The sequence below is a fragment of the Bufo gargarizans genome, chromosome 8, assembly GCF_014858855.1.
Source record: "Bufo gargarizans isolate SCDJY-AF-19 chromosome 8, ASM1485885v1, whole genome shotgun sequence".
Lineage (NCBI taxonomy): Eukaryota > Metazoa > Chordata > Amphibia > Anura > Bufonidae > Bufo > Bufo gargarizans.
In genome coordinates this window covers 99,069,394-99,085,799 of record NC_058087.1, presented here as the reverse complement: position 1 = coordinate 99,085,799, position 16,406 = coordinate 99,069,394, and the positions used below count along the sequence as shown (strand labels likewise).

At 39.9% G+C, this 16,406-nt stretch overlaps 1 protein-coding gene across 9 annotated transcripts in view; it reads right to left on the bottom strand.

Moving 5' to 3' along the window:
* GULP1 (GULP PTB domain containing engulfment adaptor 1) overlaps positions 1-16,406 on the bottom strand; it is a 1,095,073-nt gene that overhangs the window by 412,717 nt on the left and 665,950 nt on the right. The window lies entirely within an intron of this gene.

Genomic DNA, 16,406 nt, shown 5'->3' with positions numbered 1-16,406 from the left:
GCAGGACTTGACACTTTAATGTATACATTCATTTTTCTCTTAAAACGATGCCAACTGTATATAATAGAAGTGGCACATTTCCATTAATAAACATGTTTCTGCCCTCTCCCAATCAATCTCCAGATCTATGGAAAATATTCAGAGTTCATCAAATAAGTTGGCTGGAGTATGGCAGAGCATAAATTTTCATGGACACAAAAGAGCAGCTAAGATTACAGGAAGATATATTTTACAAGTAATATGTTTGTTCACCTTTCAGGGCAGAAATGTTGGACTAGTTTTAAATTAAAATAATAACTTATTCATGGCATTTTGGGGTTTAATGGTGGAGTATATTTTTATTAGTAGACTAGAAAGGGTTGGGGGTGTTATGTATTTGTTTATTACTATCCCAATGTACTGTAGCTTCCAAAACAAAAAAAAAATGTTTTCCTTCATATAGCAGAATAGCTATAGTTCAAACCAGGGTTTAAAGATCTCAATTTAGAAGTTCTACTGTCTTATTCTGAAATGTCTAGAAAATATGATTATTAGTTAATACTAAATACCAGTACTAACACAGTACAGTTAAATAACAGTTATAAATTGATAACTTATTGGCAGCATTTCTATTTCTAAACACTAATAAAATAAATAAAATAATAATAATAAAAAATAAAATGTCTGCATCAAATTTTTAATTGCCAGATCATGTTCCTAAAAGGGTTTTCCTGACAAATGCACTTTTGGTGATTCAAGGCTTCATGCTTGAGTTCTGATACTTTTTCTTAATATGCAACTTAGGCCATTGCACTTAAGGGCATCACCATTGTTCTTGTTGCATCCAGGCTCCACTTCTTTCTGTAGCCAGCTTCTCCCTGGCTGCTTTCATTGACAGGGGGCTGGCCACAGAAAGGAATAGACCTTTGGTGCAACAAGAATAATGGTGACTCCCTCACTGCACCAAAGGTTTAATTTGCATATTAAGAGTAGTACCATAGGTCTGGAGATGAGTCTCGGATCAACAAAAGAAAAACAGCATTTTAATTTGCCGAACCAAAGCTCTGTGTCTATGCAAGCAGTTGGAGAAGAAGGGTTCTGGCAACAGCTCCCAGATAACTCTATACAGGTAACTTTTATCCTTTTCTGATTGCTTTGCCTTCTGTCTGAACACTTTTTTTCATTTTTTTGCATAGGAATCTGTTTTGCACTTTAATGTTATTATATAAAGTCGAGTCACATTATTATGACCACCTCCTACTTTCCACATGGGCAGAGCATAGTTCATTAAGAAGTTATGTGTCGTGAGCTGGCATGCTGGGAGTATATAAGGTGTGCAATATGCTGTCTACACACAAATCGCTCATTGCTGACATGGGTAAAAGGGGCAATTTATCAGAGTAGCAAATATGATGATTATTGGCTTCCGGGCCAGCTTCCAGGTGGCCGTATTTCTGAATCTGCACATGTTGTGAACGGTTTGCGTGCTGCTGTGATGAAAGTGTATCAACATCGGCTACAAAGGTGTGCAAGGACGGATTTTCATGCTAAAGTGGAGCAGCTCACTGCCATAATGAACCAGGGGCTACCAAATGTATCTAAGATAACAATTCAGTGAACCTTACTGCGTATGAAGGCTCTAAAGTTGATGGATGGTCATTGCTCCTCTGCTAGCTAAGTTGCGTCAGCAGAAAAGGCTTACATTAATTTTTGAGGCAAAGGGTTTCCTTCTCATGTCATGTTTTCTGCTTTATCGAATGGATGGATGTTGGCATGTCAGGTGAGGAACATTAGAACACAAAAACCCTGTAACTATTGCTGGAAGAACACAAGCTACTGGCAGACTTATGGTCTGGGGAATGTTTTTGTGGCATTTACCGAGACAACTTACCGATGTGGAAGGCATTCTCAACTGATTATTTTATGCATTCATCCTTGCAGATAACGTACAGTACACCCAAACATGCTGATTGTCTTCCCTGGAGCAAATGGATCTTCCAGCAAGACGATGCGACATGTCACATGGCAAGAAATGTCTGACATTGGTTGGAAGAGCATGACCAAGACTTCCAAGTACTACCCAGCCCACTAACTCCCCAGACTTGAACCTAATTGAGCATCTATAGGATGGCCTTGATGGTCATTTTCACTCTATGGATCCTCCCCCACTCACCCATCAGCAGCTGTGGTATGCACGCAGTTAGCATGGCTCCACCTGTGACAACCTACCAAGACAGTCACTCCCAGCTCATCTAGCTGCTGTCTGTGCTGCATAGTCTGGATATTAGTCTGTAACATTACAGTTTTACAGCATATAACCAGCATTTTTACAATTATAGGTATTATTTATTAACCAATATATGCCACTTTGGCATATTAAAGGCACAGATTTTTGTTGCACTGCATTTTTGCAGCAAAATCTGCGACTTTGTCCAGCTCGCACTACTTTTCCAGAGAGTAACGAGGAAAGATGGCATGGCATTGGCAGGGAAGTGGGTGGGCCGACAGCCCTGGCTCATTTTTAATAATTTTACACGCCAGTTTTTAAAGCAAGTTTTTGGCTCCCTTTTGCTGACAGAGTTAAATATGTCGCACAGCCTGCTAGAGGAAACACCTAACTTATGTAGAGGCATGCACTTCAACATAACTTTGGCGCTTCCTCCAGTAGTGCAGAGGGACTTCAGTCTGGCATGGGAAATGCTAGTCCTAATAAATGTCCCCTATGTTTCTACTAGGAACTATTCACCTCTTTCAACATAATGAACAACACTAACACAATGTAGATCTAAACAAAGGAACTGCATTCATGCACATACATGCATATAGTAGTGTGATCATAATATAATGCAGATTTAAAGCTAAAATGATAACAATTACTGCTGTGTATTGTACACTGCTACTAATAATTAGAGATAGCAAACGTTTATGGGACACTTTTGCCATCAAGTGTTGATGCTCAAAACTGCAGTTTCATTCAAAATCCCATGTTGTAACTTGTTGCCACACAGAGACGGTGAGAAAACCGTCTTGTATAAACATTCATTTAATGTGCATGACTGGAGCTTGACTTGAACATGCAAACCCTCAATAAATTAACAGCAGTAAAACAGGCCATAAGGAGCAAACATAAAAGTTGTTTGAATTTAAGACTATTATAATAAGCACATAAAATCCCACTGTGATCAGCCTGTTTTGGGCCTTAGTGACCAAGCAAGTTTTTTTTTTTATAATTTCATCGTCACATTCCAAGAGCTGTACGTTGTTGTTTTTTTTTATCAGTGTAGCCATATGATGGCTTTTTTTTGTGTATTTTTGTGTGAGACAAGTTGTAGTTTTTAAAGGCACCATTTCTAGATGCATATAATTTACTGATTAACTTTTAACTTTTTCTGGGGGCAGAGGATGGAAAAAAAAACAGAACTACTGCCCCAGAGTTTTTAGGTTATAAATTTAGTGGCATCCATTTTTCAGCATAGATTACATGATAACTTGTTTCTGGGTCAGTACAATTGCAGAGATACCAAATACATATTGTTTTTTTCTTGTTTTTTTTTTTACATAAAAAAAGTGTTTTTGCCTCAACGTTTCCCAAGACCCATAACTTTTATTTTTACAAAGCTGCGTGAGGGATACAAAACACTCTTTATTCTGTTTCTTTGGTGGTGAACAAGCAATAAACAGCGGCACAGTCGATTAGACCCCCAGCTGCCATGCAAAGATACTGGCATCCGTGCAATATTATTTGAAGAGTGTTAATTTCTGAGAGAGAGAACCTCCTCCCTCTAGCCCACTTAGACGCTTCAGTCGCTAAGAGCATCGGGCATCTAAGGGGTTAAATGGTCCAGACCAAAGCTTCTGCTGACCCAGGCCATTAAAATGGGAGCTTGACTGTCATATGGGAGATGATCTCCTGCTCTTCACTGCAGCACTTAGACTGGGCCGCAGTCTAACCTAAGTTAGTGACAGCTGTAAAAAAGCATATCGTTAGTCACTAACGGTTAAGAAATACTAGCTTTTTGGTCAGCACTGACTAAGTATTGCAGGAGACATGATGGGGGGAGTAGCATTGCCAAAGTAATTCTGAGCACATACTTACACAATGACATTTACCAGAACATATTGTAGATCCTGGAAGTTCTACAAAACTCTGCCACCCACTTAGTACAAGAACAGTACACCAATAAGTCTTCAATACTACAAGAGTAAACATGTAAAAATGATCTTCCTCATATCAGCGTACATGAATATGTCATTACAACAATAAACCCCATTATTCTTAGCATTTACTTCTTCCAGGATAGAGGAATAAAGGTATTCCAAGAATTTGGTGTATATTCAACCCCTGTTATGCTTAACTGAAAAAGAAACACTACATCTGTCACCCTCTTCAGACTTGTTTCATCAAGTGCATACTGGGGGCTTACTCAAGTAAGCAAGAATGTCATTATACGGCATTATAAGCAGACATTAACTAGATGTCATACATGAAGCTGCAAGATTCACTTCTAACTACAGGAAGAAAATAATAAGTACTGTAGGAAGAACTTGTGTCAGAATGCTGGTGTCAAAATGTAGAACATTTTGTGATTATTTTTTATGCCACTATCATTATTTTTGAAAAAGTCACAGAAAAGGTGCAATCTTACTTCAGTAGGGAGGTCATATGAAAAAACTGGAGTAACAGCTAGAGATGAGTGAATTGAATCCCAGGAAGTAGAATTCAATCTGAATTTCAGGATAAATTTGATTCGCCTCAAAGCCGAATTTCCTCGTATTTTGTGTTAGCGAATCAATTTAACCTTAAATAGAGTAAAAACAAAATAATTCATACTTACCTCCTCCATTCGCTTGCAATGGGCTTCTTGATTGAAGATCTTGGCCAAAATCCCATGCGTGATGACATCATCTCATGCAGTGCGAGAATTTGCGCCAGATCTTCAAGCAAGATGGCGGCAGCCAGCCTGTCGCGTGCAAATGAAGGTGGTGAGTTTAATTACATTTTTTATTTTTTTATGTTCATTTTACACTGTTTTTACACTCAGATGCCGCAATCATGTATGCACGCAGCATCTGAGGGGTACAATGATGGGGGGGAGGGAACGCTATCACAGCTCCCTGTCATTGCACTTACAAAAAATAAAAATGCTTTGTGACAAAGTAATTAGTCACAAAGCAAATAATTTTGTAAAATACGGCAAATCAATCGAATCAAACTTTTCAAAAATTCACTCATCTCCAATAACAGCCAGTTGTGAAGGATCACCTAGACGTGCAGCGTTAAAACTTAACCATTAATCTTCCAATTAAAAAGGCAGCTAATTAAATAGAATAGTTAAAGTACGGACAAAATATCCCAGTGTGGGGGAAAAAAAAAATCAGGAAACACTGTATGGGAAAATGTGAAAGACCCTTTAGAGGGATATGTTTCTGACGAACCCAGATGGTACCTTAGACGTCCTGTACAGTGGAAAGTGCAATGGGTTCAGGATGAGCTGTGTATCCATAGGTCACATGTATCTAGGATCTGACTCATATAACAATCATGGATCCATCGATTGCACAGAACTGTGGTACTTTGTTCCAGCAGGGCAAACAATGTTGAGCAGAGGTTTAATGCTAGGATGCTAGAAGAACCCAACAGCAAATGAGACAGTTATGAGTAAAGGCCTGCCTTAACTCTATGCTGGAGTGAACAACACATCACAACAGCCATCATGCAATGGAAAAGCTGGACTAAAGTGCTCTTGTGCTAAAATAGCATCTTGTCAGCCCAGCAGCTTAATGTTAAACTTTGGGCAAAGTCAGCAGTATGGACCCCAATTTGCCAACTTCGTTATCGCATATGCTCGATCACTCGGAGCTACAGTATGCGATATTGGTGTCTCTCAACGCGTTTCTGTGTCAGTTATCGGCAGGCACTGACATTTCATCAGGAGAGGTAGTAGCAGGATATAATAATGTAGACAGTATTGCAGTGTACCACAACTGCTGGGGTGCGGTTGTAACAGCCAGTTGTGAATACATTTTCACTTTTGCATTACCTTTGGAGAGTGTTGAATTTTCTATTATATCTAGACAAAAGTGACGTGTTTAAAGAAACACCAAATTTATCAAACATGAAACATTATATAAATTTCCCCCTAGTCATTACTCGGGTGTCAAGCAGTCTGTGCAATAGTCCCAGCACCAAATATGTAAGAAGGATCTCTTCTTTCAGCACATCCTCAGAATCTCTTACAGGACACTCGTCAAGCTGACAGCCACATTATATATTCTGTTTCTATCTACATACTGTTAGATGAGGAAATGGGATGCAACATTGTCTGAAAGCAATATGCAAGAATAATTACGACTTCAGTCTGATAACACACCCGCCCTGCAGTTTTGGGACTTTCCCACAAACTTTTTCAAACTTGGGGCTTATGTAGATATTGAGGAACAGTTTGCAATTATAACAATTACAGCATTCATTTTGGGAAATATGATGCTACAGTCTTGACCCACCTGTATTTAGGGATTTTCTCCTTTTATGCTGGGGATAGTGATGGCAACACAAACATTGTGCTTCCAAAGTTCCCTGTGTAGCAGTACAGACTCACAATAAATGATGTTGCAGCACAACTTGCAAGTTGCAGCGGCTGTGACCTCCCAATTGCAAAAAAATAAATTAAAAATCCTCCTGGAATCATGGTAAAGGAAATGTGCGAGTCCTGCTGCAACCAGATTCACTTTTGAGGCTGCACTACTGCACAGCAATCTTTGCAGATCTTCTCCATTTTTGTTACGTTGGACTAGATAGTGATGACTAACCTCCAGCACTCCAACTGTGCTGAAACTACAACTCTCAGCATGCTTCATTTATTTCTATGGAGTTCTGAGAACAGCCAAGCAAGCAGGCATCTTGGGAGTCGTAGTTTTACCACAGCTGGAGTGCCGGAGGTTAGCCATCACAGGACTAGGAGCATCTACGCGCAGCTATTTTATGTCCTTCTAGAAGTCAATCTGGTTTTAGTCAGGAATCAGTTTCTCTCATGTCTAGAACTCTGGAGCTCAAATCCTTGGTCACTTCCCTGACCGAGGTAATTCTCCCCAAATTGTACAGTTTGGACTGAGCAGCCAGGTTCAGAACTTTTCCATGTAAGAACGATGCAAGTGACTCTATTCTTCTGACCTTTATTGCTAATGCTAGACTGAGATATTTTATAGTGCTATAGCAATCTTGTGCACTGCAGCGGTCACCAGATAAAAATCATTCAGTAGCACCACAAAATGTCTCAGTGCAGCCATTGTCCAACCTTCTTAAGGGCTACACGACGGCATGTGTTGCACAACATATTTTGTAATGCTAGTCTATGATGTCGCACTGCGAGAGTGCGACACCGTAGGAGTGTTGTCCTCATCTTTTCTGGCCCCATTTAAGTGAAAGGGTCCGCATCCGAGTGCATGAGCCCTAAATATCATAGCACCAGCTCTGATTACATACGTGCTACATTTAATTTCCTCATTATTATATATTTGTGCAAATTACTACAGATTTGAGTAGATTTTACTTCACTATAGGGCAGTGATGGTGAACCTTTTACAGACCGAGTGCCCAAACTGCAACCCAAAACCCATTTATTTATCGCAAAGTGCCAACACGGCAATTTAACCTGAATACTACAGTCCAATATAGTATATCTTCCATGTACTTTATCATTTAGCTATAATAGCCTGCCTGCATTCAGTGCGCTGCCTGTGCTGTTCATGGCGCGCCCTGTGCTGATGAATGGCAGGAAAACTCTAAGGCATATTGGTACACCATAGATTTTTCCAGGGTGCGGGTGCCCACAGAGAGGGCTCTGAGTGCCGCCTCTGGCACCCGTGCCATAGGTTCGCAATCACTGCTATAGGGAGTTAAAGGGGTTGTCTCACTTCAGCAAGTGGCATTTATCATGTAGAGAAAATTAATACAAGGCACTTACTAATGTATTGTTATTATTCATATTGCTTCCTTTGCTGGCTGGGTTCATTTTATAATTGCATTTTACACGCTTGTACCTATAGTTATGACCACATTCCGGTTGTGGTGGTCGTGCTTGCACACTATAGAAAAAAAGCGTTAGCCTCTCTGGTGGCTGGGATCAAAGGAGTACAGATAGGCTACTGCTTTTTCCTATAGTGTGCAAGCATAGCCACCACTGCTGAATTGCAGGGTGGTCTGTAACCATGGATACGAGCAGTGTATAATGTGATGGAAAAATAAATCCAGCCAGCAAAGCAAGCAATATAGATAATAACACTACATTAGTAAGTGGCTTGTATTTAATTTTTCTACATAATAAATGCCACTTGCTGAAATAAGACAACCCCTTTAAGTGCAGTTTGGTAGTTTGCTGTAACTACAGAATCCACATTTTCCATTAGTGTTCTGCATGTAGATATGATATATGTACATATTCAAAAGGCTATAAGAAATTTTCTTTACAGAAAGCAGGAAATTAGCCCCCACAGAAAAAAAAAGTGGCATATTGGATAACTGGAAAAATTACAGATGGCTGTTGAAATATTGCTAATTAATGTGTTGGCCAGGGGGGGGTACAAATTGCGCCCCCCCCCCCCATAAAAAATACATGCAGATGTTATAATTAGTAGTATGTGTGTGTGTGATGTGAATATGTGTGTGTGTGTATATATATATATATATATATATATATATATTTCTCTCTCTACACATACATAATAATTAGGGATTAGCGTCCGGCATACAAGGTTCGGGTTATCTAAGAATTCTGTTATGGATTCCGCTACCACAGACTATAAGTTATGGTCCGTGGTAGCGGAATCCATAACGGAACTCTTAGATAACCTGAACCTTGTACGCCGAACTTCAAAACACAAGTCTGCTTAACACTAATAAGAATACATAGACATATACTTTTAAATTATGAGGGCAATCCAGGCCCTGCACCTCATTTCCCTATTAGAAATAGTAATAAGGCAATGAGGGGCAGGGACTGAACCCCCCCTTCAGAATTTCAAGTATATGTCTATGGGTGGTTTGAAGTCTATGGGAAGCTGCTGTGAGGTGAATAAGCTGTGAACAGGTCTGTGTGTGTATATATATATATATATATATATATATATATTCACACACACACACACACCAGCACAACCACTGACTCCCTGCTACACCTACATAACACCAGCCGTCAGCACCCTAGTGTGTCCCCCCTCTCCCTCTACAACTCTGCGTATGAGTGAATAGATAACGGCCATATAGAGTGTGCAGTCTGCACTGCTGTCCCTCTGAGACATGGGAATCCCAACAGCTCATGGAGTTTGTGCTACGTTGCAGGCCAGTGCTCTCCAGGTCAGTGGTCAGGAGATTAGAGCAGTGAAGCGCTGCTAACCTTGCTGGGCCCTCGCTCTCTCACACAGTGCTCTGCTGCTGTACTAGGCAGGGGAAGCAGCAGAGCACAGCAGAAGGAAGGCTGGCTGCAGGGCCAAGGAGGAAGGGAGACGTACTTCAATTGGAAAGGGCGCTGGGCCATCAGCCTGCCTGGGCCCCTTAAACTCCCGGGCCCCAGAGCAACTGCGTGGTCTGCCGCTATGGGCGGTACGCCAGGGGTGTTGGCCTAGAACAACAAATCTTAATAAAAAATCAAAATAATGTTGACCATGTAACATTTGTTTAAACTCTGAGTTAGGAAGAAATGTGACAAACTCTCATGTACTAGGGACAGTGTTGCTCAAAACGATTAATAAAAGAATATTGGAGAGGGAGAGTTCAGGGAGATTGCAGGAAGAGTGCAGGGAGACTTAGTCCGCATCAGTTTTATTTATTTATTCCTACATTTACTTATTCCTACAGCCATAAACTAAGATATGTAATTTAACACCAAGATGGAAGCCTTTATCACTCCAGTGCCAGCGTGCCAACCAATACTATCCTGTCTGTACCCCTTAGGGGGGGCCAGGTCTTAATGATGACCATCCTCATTGTGTACTGGCTTTACTTCTTCCAAATCATCCTTCAAAGTCTCCATGACCCAGAAGATGCAGAGAGAAGGAGGCGTTGGATGTTCTTAATTACATATTCTCATTGATATTAGAAGATGTGGATAAGGAGGAAAAGCAGGCCAGAACAGTATAGATGTTTTAGTAGCAAAGTTTTGAAAAGTTCGATTCAGCTGCTTTCACGAAGAAATTTGCTTAGTAAAGAATTACTTTGTCACAAACCAAATTTCTTTAGTGTGTGCAATGACAGGGAACGGCTATTGCACCCCCCCCCCCCCCCCCCCCCATAATTGAACCCCTCAGATGCAGTATTAATTGCTAATCGTGGCATCTGAGAATAATAGTGAGTGCTTTCATTGGTTTATTCGTTTAAAAAAATAAATAAAATACTACTCACCTTTTCCATTTTAGTGCGAAGAGGCCGCAGCGACCACTTTGATTGAAAACTCCACTCAAAATCTCCTACAGTGCATGATGATCTCATCACGCTGGCCGCAGTGGGCATCATACATCACAACGCATGATATTTTGCACTGGAACTGTAAACAATATGGCCGCGGCAGCCTCTTCACACTCAAATTGATGAGGTGAGTATATTTTTTTTTTTTTTTACCGCCATTTAAGGGAAAATTTATTCTGTCCCACAGGCAACTTTGATTAGATGGGAGTGCTCCTCCTGTCATTGGTTGCTTGATGCACACAAAGGAAATTAGGATCAGCACATTTGCAGGGTCTGTTCTCCTAAATGTAGATGCTGAACGGCATAGGAGTGTTTAGAGTACGACCTGCCTAAGACCACTTTGGCGCTGGTAGGGGGGCACAAATGTGTTTTGATCAAAATATATTGGCTGAGAGTCTCAGATATTATCATAGCAAAGTGAGGGCTTATATGTTTGCATCAATTAAGTTAGTGAATTATTTTCAGTGATTTTTGTTTTAACCACTTGACGACTGTCCATTGACTATAAACATCCTTGGGCTGGTTGTTTATCTCTGAATGGACGTTCTGGAACGCTCATTCAGAGATGGCAGCTGCACACTAATCGTGCAGCTTTCAAGTGGGGGGCCCACTGTCAGTGACAGCAGGGCAACCCAGAGAGAAGGGACAGTTCCTATGTGTCCCTTCCTTCTAGATTGCTGTATACACAGTGATCAATGAGCACTATGTATACAGATCAGGGAGCGCTATACGCTTCCTGTCCTGGCCCGGTGGTGATGTGATCGTCGGGGCCAGGAGAGTGCAGGAGCGGTCGGGTTTTCCACAGACCTCAATCAGCCCTGCACTGAGGCTGTACAGCACTGTCTACTATGTCAGCCCCAGTTACAGGGGAAATCAGTAGTGAAAAAAAAAGTTAAATGTCCCCCAGAGGTATTGTACGACCTTATGGGAGATGCAAAGTGTAAAATAAAAAATAAAAAGGTTTCACATGTAAAAAAATAAATAAATGAATCTCCAATTAAGTAATAAACAAAAAATTCAAAATAGAAAAAAATTATATAAAAATAGACATATTTGGTATTGCTGCGTCCGTTACGGCCGGCTCTATAGATATATCACATGATAAAGCCCATCTGATGAACACCATAAAAAAAAAAAACTGGTGTCAAAAAAAGCTATTTTTGTCACCTTACATCACAAAAAGTTCAACACCAAGTGATCAAAAAGGCGTATGTCCCATGAAATGGTACCAATAAAACCATCACCTCCTGCCGCAAAAAATGAACCCTTACATAAGAAAATTGCTCAAAAAATAAAACTATAGCTCTCAGAACATGGAGACATTAAAATATCACTTTTTTGTTTCAAAAATGCTATTATTGTGTTAAAGTGAAATAAATATGAAAAAGTAGACATATTAGGTATTGCCACTTCAGTAACAACCTGCTCTAAAAAATATCACATGAACTAACCCCTCAGGTAAACACCGTAAAAAAAATATAAAACAGTGCAAAAAAAGCCTTTGTTTGTCACCTAACATCACATAAAGTGCAACACCAAGCGCCTAAAAAGGCGTATTCCCCCCAAAATGGTACCAATTAAACTGTCACCTCATCCCACAAAATATGAGACCCTACCAAAAACAATTGGTCAAAAAATAAAAAAGCTATGGTTCTCAGACTATGGAGACACAAAATAATTTTTGGGGTTTAAAAAATGCTATTATTGTGTAAAATTTGATTAAATAAGAAGTACACATATTAGGCATTTGCATGTCTGTAACCATCTGCTCTATAAAAATGGCTCATGACCTAACCCCCCTCCAGGTGAATCTTGTGAAAATAAATAAAAACTTGGCTAAAACAACCAATTTTTTTGTTACCTTGCCTTATAAAGTGTAATAATGAATGATCAAAAAAAATCATATGTACCCAAAAATGGTACCAATAAAAACGTCAACTCTTCTAGCAAAAAACGAGACCTTGCACAAGACGATCGACAGAAAAATTAAAAAATATATGGAGTTTAGAAAATTGAGACACAAACATTTTTTTCAAAAATGCTTTATTATGTAAAACTGAAACAAAGAAAGTAGAAATATTTTATATAATTACATCTGTAACAACCTGCTCTATATAAATAGCACATGATCTACCTTGTCAGACGAATGATGTAAAAAATAAAAACAATACCTTGCCTCACATAAAACATAATATAGAGCAATTAAAACTGTCACCTTTTTCCCTAGTTTACAAAATGGGGTCACTTTTTGGAAGTTTCTACTGTAAGGGGGCATCAGGGGGGCTTTAAATGGGACATGGCATCTAAAAACCAGTTCAGCAAAATCTGCCTTATAAAAACCATATGGCGCTCCTTTTCTTCTGCGTCCTGCCGTGTGCCCTTACATCAGTTTATGACCACATGTGTGGTGTTTATTTAAACCGCAGGATCTGGGTAATAAATATTAAGTTGTTTGGCTGTTAACCCTCGATATGTTAAAAAAAAAAAAATATTAAAATGGAAAATCTGCCCAAAAATGTAAATTTTGGAATTTCAAATCCATTTTCCTTTAATTCTTGTGGAACACCTAAAGGGTTAACAAAGTTTGTAAAATCGGTTTTGAGTAGTTTGAGGGGTGTACTTTCTACAATGGGGTCATTTATAGGGGGTTTCCACTATGTAAGCCCTACAAAGTGACTTCAGACCTGAACTGGTCCTGAAAAGGTGGGTTTTGGAACTTTTCTTAAAAGTTTTAAGAATTGCTTCTAAAATTCTAAGCCTTCTAACATCCTAAAAAATGTAAATGACATTTACAAAATGATGCCAACATAAAGTAAACATATGGGGAATGTTAAGTAATAAATATTTTATGAGGTATCACTTTCTGTTTTAAAAGCAGAAAAACTGAAATTTAGAAAATTGCAAATTTTTCCCAATTTTTGGTAAATTTGGGATTTTTTCATAAATAAAAGGTAAAATATATTGTCTCAAATTTACCATTAACATAAAGTACAATGTGTCACGAGAACAAAATCTCTGAATGGCTTGGATAAGTAAAAGCGTTCCAAAGTTATTACCACATAAAGTATATGTCAGATTTGCTAAATTAGGTCTGGTCAGGAAGGGGGTAAATGGACCAGTCTGGAAGTGGTTAAAATTGATTTATTACCATGAGGAAATTCAGCTTCATGGCGAATCAAATTTTTCCTGCTATGCGGATAGCAGTCCAATTCGGATACTGCAATTCGCTCAACACTACAGAACAGCAATAATTTGCATATTATGCCTCCCCCTATCCAGTCAAACCCCATACCAGCAACAGCTCTTGTTTAAAGGTATTGTTCGGCTTTTAATAATGAATAAGGACTATACAGTGCGGTCTTCATTATTAAATGAAATACAACTGCGGGCTAATTGGCCACGCTGTTCTTTATCACAGCATGGCCAAAACCCGCTCACAGCACGGCCGCTCTGTGTAGTCATAACCTAAGGCAGAGTGACTTGGGTATACCTGATTTATAGCCATTTGCAACTAATTAATTCATAACAAATTACATTTCTTGGCTAACTTCAGTGAAGTTCCTGAGTCAAATTTTAAAAACTTTGCTCATCTCTAGAATTCGGCAAAGCTTGCCATCCCTGCAGTAATTCAAAGTCATTTCAAGTTAAAAATGCTTTTTTAACTTTTATCTATACCCAAGTCCAGCACTAGGTTTCAGTGGGGACCTTGGACAGACACAGAACCTCCTATATTTACCACCCATTTAAGCAGGGGCATAACTAAGGGCGTATCAGCCCCAAAGTAAAAGTTCAGCTTGGGCCCCCTAGCACAATATCTCCTCAGGTTTGCTAGCTGCAATCTATCTATACTATTTTACCAGCATTGTTGGGTCTCTCAAGCGATCCATCGATGCAGCATTAGTAGCCTATGATTACAATGCAGTTGCACCTTCTTTGATTGGATTTATCCAGTTCTCAAAGAGTGATCACAGTATCTTTATTATTATTATTTATTATTTAAGCGCCATTCATTCCATAGCGCTGTACATATGATAAGCGGTGCACATACATAACACAGACAATTGTACTAAGCTGTTTTACAGAGGGAGGGCCTTTTCACAATACAAAGTAGTTCTATGCATGGTGTCTGCCAGTGTGTGAACAGGCAACCTCAATCTACTTGGGTTTTAGGTCCTGTTATGCAACTCACATTCGTTACTGGATCCACTTACATGCCAGTAGAATTCTAAGTATAATCAGGATTATAATTTCCTGTAAATCTCTTCCATACAGATGTGCTACAAGAACACTTTAATCCTTGCTGACAAAAGGGTTTTTATCTGCATCTCGATCCACAACTTTCCTTCCTACATACTGCCATTTCTGCTGCTTTTAGCATTAAAGGGTTAATTATCTCCTTTCTCACAGTGGGGGATATCCAGAATCGTAAATCTTCTAAACTTGTCTCCTAGACTCCTGTGTCTCCAATATACTCTACTTTGGAAGCCAGACATCAAAGGAAATAAGAGAAGAGACCAAACAAATACTTATCATGATGAGTGGGCTTTTAGGACCCTCTGGGGCTTGTGGGCTGGTCACAGCTACATCTGCTGTGACCCCTATAGTTATGTCACTGCTTTTATAGTTAACCAAATGGTGCTGACAGCCAGAAATTCTACACCTACAGTAGACAATTACACATAGTGCCTATATACCATAAATACTGAAATACATTATGCAAATACTGTAAAGAGGGCAATATTGTACCCATGTTAATAGTGACATACAGTGCCGCTTTGTATATAATCTCAAGTTCATCCTCCCTTTGTAGATCCTATCTCTGCTTTGACTTTCAAAGGAGAAAGCCCTAATGTGTAAGTTGTGGAAGCCTTTTAAAATTAAAGAATGATATATAGACAAAATATCCTGGTACTGTGTTAGCCAGAAAAATCTATGTGATGTTAAATACTTTTAAGTTAAAATTACAAAAGCATTAAAGCAATGATATCTTTATTTTCTTGGGCTAGTTTCCCAGTAGTGTTTCAGAGCTCCAGTAGGCTGTTCCAGCAGGTAACAGACTGCTGGAGCTCTCTGGTTGCGGCATTGCCAGACGCTGCCTGCATGCCTGCTGGCCCCATTATCTATAATAAAGACTGGTGGAGACCTGACCACAACCCATCAAATATGGAGAGAATTGTCTGGACAAATTCTGCTGCATGGGTGGTTTTCATCTGGCCAGTTTTCGCCATATTTGCTGGTCCCCATTATAGTTATTGGGGCTGGATAGCAATGCTGTTGAGAATGCAGAGAGATCAGGCAGACTGTTCGCTGTCTGAACAGATTGCTAGACATACAAGTGCTACCATGAAACTAGCCTAACCTAACCAAAAAAGAAATTCTGTTTGCAAGGTTTCAGAGTACAGAGGCTCCTTCAACAGGCAGCATACAAATGAATGACTGTGAGAAAGGCACAACTCTTAAAGGGATTCTGTCATCAGATTTAACCCCTTTAACCTAAACATATGCTCATGTCCAGACTAATAAGAAGTATCCTAAGCTGGCCTTATTAAACCTCACTGTGGCTTTATTTGCCCAAAAAAACAGGTTTTTATAACCTGTCAATCACTTACTTAAGGTGCCCAAGGGGAGGTCCGTTAATACTGGGTGCCCAGCTGCACCCCTCGCCATCCGGTGCCCAGCTCCGCCTTCCCTGTCTTCAGCGCCGCCTTCTAAAGCTCAGTGCCGCCTCCGCAATCCTCCCCGTCCCCCTCTGCCAGATCCCTCTCCTGTGTACTAGACTCCAGAGGATTGCGGAGGTGGCGCTGAGCTGTAGAAGGCGGCGCTGAAGACAGGGAAGGTGGCGCTGGGCACTGGACGGTGAGGGGTGCGACCAGGCACCCTGTATTAACAGACCTCCCCTTGGGCACCTTAAGTAAGTGATTGACAGGTTATAAAAACCTGTTTTTTGGGCAAATGGAGCCACAGTGGG